Source organism: Cherax quadricarinatus, chromosome 98 (assembly GCF_038502225.1).
Source record: "Cherax quadricarinatus isolate ZL_2023a chromosome 98, ASM3850222v1, whole genome shotgun sequence".
Classification (NCBI taxonomy): Eukaryota; Metazoa; Arthropoda; class Malacostraca; order Decapoda; family Parastacidae; genus Cherax; species Cherax quadricarinatus.
Window position 1 is genome coordinate 6,016,958 of NC_091389.1, and position 5,772 is coordinate 6,022,729.

A 5,772-nucleotide genomic window follows, 5' to 3' on the forward strand; every position below is an offset into this window, starting at 1 on the left:
CTGTTCTGGAAGAAAATACCAAACAGGACCTACAGTACTCAGGAGGAAAAGGCACTCCCAGGACACAGTGTCTCATCAGTCATTGCTGCATCTTCAATAAAGGTGTCATTTATTCTTCATTTAGTACACTAGTACATGCATAATATATATTGTGCATGTATCCTTCTTTTTGTGTGTAGGAAAATGTATATTTCATGTGGTAAAAATTTTTTTTTCACACTTTTCTGTGTCTTTGCACGGATTAATTTGATTTCCATTATTTCTTATGGGGAAAATGATTAATATCATAGGTAGGGGGTCCACTGTATTATTGACTGAGAGACACTATCTCCTAATAATTGTTTTTCGTTTATCCAAACCAACAACAGTCTCTCCACCTCTTCAATTATTTGCGATCTCCATTTTGAAAACACACTTGCACCTTTTGCAACAACAGCTTCCTTGATCACCTTTCTGTTTGCCAAGATAGTACTGATGGTTGAATGGGATTTGTTATATAGCCTTTCCAACTTGGCCATACGCACTCCACTTTCATATTTTTCAATGATCTTTTTCTTCATTTCCATAGCAATTCTCACCCTTTTCACCACAGACTTGGCACTAGAAGCTTTCTTGGGGCCCAAGGTGGCTTATTTAGCAGTTACAAGCACTAAAAACAGTGGAATAATACAAAATATATTGCAGTTATACGTGGAGTCGACCACAACGGCTTGTAAACAATGGCAAACTGAGTCTTGGAGTGGCTGGGCATGCTCAGGCCTCGCTCCGGCCACATGAACACGTTTGGGACGAACGCCGTTAGACGAGTTTTTTGCCATTGGTAGAGCCATCTTCTTTATGGCAAAGAGTGCCGTTAGACGAATTTGCCATTAGTCAATGCCTCCGTTGGTCGAGGGTCCACTGTATTCCAAGACTATAGTAAATGGCCAAGGCAGGTGTAAATGTCCATCTGTCAGTGTGTTTGTGACAATTTGAGTACAATTTCAGTACCTAATACTAGTGTCAGAACAAAGATTGGTTATAAAATGACAAGAACTACTATAAATTGTAATTATCAGAACATAAAAATTATATAAAATACGAAAATTAGAAAAAAAGGCACGCCGGCAACACTTCTGCAAGCGGCAGGACTCGATGTTGCTGTCACATGAGCATCCAGTGCCAACTTCTCAGCCTCATATCTCGGTAAGTACTGACCCTAATTTTTTTTTATCCTATAATACTTAGAAAAATGTGCTCTTTATTTCCATTAACCCGTAAATGGTCCCAGCAGATCTACGTTCACATGTGTAGCGCTACAAAAGTAGATCTACGTTTTTTTTACATATTTTCAAATATAGCAAAAAAAAAAAACAGTAGATCAAAGTTTTTTACACATTTTCAAATGTAAAAAAACAAAAAGAAGATCTACTTTTTTTACATACTTTCAAATGTTGAAAAAACGTACATATACGTTTGGACCGTTTATGGGTTAAAAAAAAAATGATTTATTTATTTTTCAAAGTATTCGGGGCACTGGGATAGTGAACGTATATATACGTTTGGACCGTTTACGGGTTAAATACAGCCTCTCCTCACTTAACGACAGAGTTCCATTCGTAACACCACGTCGGTAAATAAATTTGTTGCTAAATGAGGAGCATTGTGTCAACCATCTTTGATATTGTTTTAACATTACCTTTGCACCATTAATAATATTTCTGGAATACAGTGGACCCCCGGCTTACGATATTATTTCATTCCAGAAGTATGTTCAGGCGCCATTACTGAACGAATTTGTTCCCATAAGGAATATTGTGAATTAGATTAGTCCATTCCAGACCCCCAAACATACATGTACAAACTCACTTACATAAATACACTTACATAATTGGTCGCATTGGGAGCTGATCGTAAACCGGGGGTCCACTGTATTTGTAAATGTTTATACAGTAGTATACAGTATATTGCAATAAACAGAATAGAGGAAATCAGCTCTAATATACATTATTTAAGTACGAAAATCAGAAGGACCATCGTAAGTCTGAGGCATCAGTAAACGAGTACATCACTAAGTGAGGAGAGACTTAGTATTATCTCCAATTATCATGCATGTTGCTATCACATGTTAGATTTCCTTCCCATATGGCTTGGAGTTTGTTTTAACAAAACTGACTGTGAGAAAATTTTTACATGTTAAACACTTATAAAATTTCTAACTAGCATGAAGTCTCAGGTGTTTTATTAACCCTTTGAGGGTTTTCGTCGTACTAGTACGTCTTACGCGTAGGGGTTTTTGACGTACTAGTACTCATAAATTCTAGCAACCTCAAATCTAGTGGGAGAAAGCTGGTAGGCCTTCATATGAAAGAATGGGTCTATGTGGTCAGTGTGCACAGTCTAAAAAAAATCCTGCAGCACACGGTGCATAATGAGAAAAAAAAAACTTTTTCAATTTTTTTTTAATAAATCAGCGACTTTGCAGTGTATTTTCGTATAGTATTTATTGTTGTATTCTAGTTTTCTTGGTCTCATTTTATAGAATGGAAGACATATTACTGAAATTGAGATGATTTTGACTGGTTTTAAAATGAAAGGTGCCTTGAAATTGAGCTCAAAGTAGCAGAAATGTTCGATTTTTACCAAACTTCAAAAGTAAACAAATCGTGCCAAGCGTGCAATACACGTCAACTGGTGAGTCTAATATTCTTTCACAAGTGCACCAATAATATTTATACCATTTTTTACACTAATGCAGTAGTCTGCATAACAGTAAATCTTATATTTTTTGTGAGAATAAAAATTCAAAGTGGAAAGCAAAAGAATATAAGAGGGGCCTTGAGACGTGACTAATGACTAGAGGAAATGTCATTTTAGTGCCAGGAATGTCTTTCTTGTTTATTCTGGACCCTATTCCGAAATTGGCATCTTTTGAAATTTGTGTGAAATTGGCAAAATTGCTAAATTCTGACCACTGTACTGGATAGTTGAATTTATAAATGGGTGGTTTCTTGCACCCATTCGATAGAAAAAATGGAGTTCTAGCGAAATATTCATGTTTTTTGTCGACTAGTACAGTGAAATTGGCCGAAAATGGGGCTCAAAGTGGGCAAAATCGCCGATCCGTAAACATCGCAGAGACCGCTAACTTTGCGAGAGCATAATTCCGTAAGTTTTCTATCAAATTTCAAACTTTTGGTGTCGTTATGATCGGGAAAAGATTCTCTATCTTTTCATAAGAGAAAATAATTTTTTTTTTTTTTTAAATTTGGCCGACCCTGAGAACGAGTTTCGGAGAGGGCCTGTCGACCCTCAAAGGGTTAAATTAAGTAGATCTGGATACTCTGTTAGACATTAATATGGTTTCTTTCCAGTATGAATTCTAGTGTGTTGTACTAAATTAGATTTTATGGAAAACTCTCTTAGACATTCTGAACATTGATATGGTTTCTCTTAAGCATGAATTTTCATATGTTTTACTAAATAAGATTTCAAGGAAAAATCCTTTAGACATTCTGAACATTGAAATGGTTTCTCTCCAGTATGAATTCTTGTGTTCTCCTCAAAACAAGATTTAATGGTAAACTCTTTTAAACACTCTGAACATTGATATGGTTTCTCTCCAGTATGAATTCTTATGTGTAGCTTTAAACTAGATTTATTGGTAAACCCTTTTAGACATTCTGAACACTGATATGGTTTCTCTCCAGAATGAATTCTCATATGTTTCACTAAACTAAAATTTTTTGAAAACCCTTTGAGACATTCTGAACATTGATATGGTTTCTCTCCAGTATGAATTCTCATGTGTTCTACTAAATGAGATTTCATGGAAAACTCTTTAAGACATTCCGAACATTGATATGGTTTCTCTCCAGAATGAATTTTCATGTGTCTTACTAAAGCAGATTTTGTCTTAAAGTCTTTGAGACATTCTGAACATTGATATGGTTTCTCTCCAGTATGAATTCTCAGGTGTTCTACTAAATGAGATTTAATGGAAAACTCTTTAAGACATTCCGAACATTGATATGGTTTTCCTCCATTATGAATTCTTATGTGTTTTACTAAATAAGATTTGACTGCAAACTCTTGCAGACACTCTGAACATTTATATTGTTTCTCTCTGGTATGAATTCCCATATGTCTCATCAAATATTGTTTTTTAGAAAACTCTTTCAAACACATTAAACATTGAAGAGTTTTTTTGTCTTTATTAACTGTTATCAATGATTCACACTGAGATTTTTGTGAGGAATGTGAATATTGATGTAGTTTTTCCTCTGCATCAACTGTAATGTGTGTTGCTGGGACACTTTCTTTTTCAAGTATTTTAGACATAGTGAACAATAACTTTCACCATCAAGAGTCCAAAATTAAAAGTGATGACAGTGTCACGATTTTTTCATAAAAAAAAAAAAATTCTTTTAAGATGTTAGAGAATCTTTTTCTTAATGTAATAACAAAAAAAAAAAAAAATACAAGAAATATGATGTAAACTTATTAAATTACAAAGGCACAAAGTTGACAATCTGAGTACAATTTATACATCAACAATTTATACATCAACAATTTATACATTAACAATTTTCCTCACTTTGAGTCCTATATTAAACCAGTTCCACTGCTTATTCTGAACAAATTTTCAGTTTTTATCCTCTTGCAAAAATGCATTAGAGATAGTAGTAAGATTAATTTTACATAAAATTCAACAAAGTCCATTCTGAAAATAATAAAAAAAAAACGCCATGCATTAAAGCAATTAAAACACTGTATCCTGTGACTCCATCATCACACACAAAGTTTTACTCTATTTCCCAGATAACAAAAATAACCAGGATAATTTTCATTATTTAAGGCATTCCAAAAATTGAAGCATAGTAAAAACCCATCAAAAAAAGGTGAGGGAGCCTTACCCTTCCTCAAAAAAACTGTCAAAATTTAAATACGTACTACAAGACAGTTCTGGCACTGAAATTGATAAAATTATCCATTTCAGTAACATGACGTCCACTTTATCAACCGATACTAAGAAACCGCTATAAAGTCATAAAAACATCCTATAAAACACCTCAAGGTTATTGTTTTAAAGCAAACACAAGGTCAGAGGTTTGTTTTTCTCATCGTGCGCTGCGTGTGGTAGGATGTGTTTTATGTTGTGTAACACAATGATAAGTGTTAACACAGTACGATGTTAAGTTGATGTTTAACACTGATGTTTACATTCTAAATATTATATTTAAAACGCTATAGTAACACAATGCTGTCAATATATATTTTAGTATTTGACAACAAGAGTCTTATGATACTAAAAACTGACATAACAACTGTAATTCCTCTGGTACCAGGATGACCAGCGGTACTGGTACTACAAGTACCAACCTCTGGTACCAGGATGACCAGCAGTACTGGTACTACAAGTACCAACCTCTGGTACCAGGATTACCAGCAGTATTGGTACTACAAGTACCAACCTCTGGTACCAGGATTACCAGCAGTATTGGTACTACAAGTACCAACCTCGGGTACCAGGATGACCAGCAGTATTGGTACTACAAGTACCAACCTCTGGTATCAGGATGACCAGCAGTATTGGTACTACAAGTACCAACCTCTGCTACCAGGATGACCAGCAGTACTGGTACTACAAGTACCAACCTCTGGTATCAGGATGACCAGCAGTATTGGTACTACAAGTACCAATCTCTGCTACCAGGATGACCTACAAAAAAGAAACAATTGACTGTTATAATATTTTCTTAAACTTTTACTTCAAGAATACAGTGGTACTTC

At 34.8% G+C, this 5,772-nt stretch overlaps 1 pseudogene; it reads right to left on the minus strand.

Moving 5' to 3' along the window:
* Positions 1 to 3,327: 3,327 nt before the first annotated feature.
* LOC138855539 (zinc finger protein 271-like) lies at positions 3,328 to 4,350 on the minus strand (annotated as a pseudogene).
* Positions 4,351 to 5,772: the final 1,422 nt, after the last annotated feature.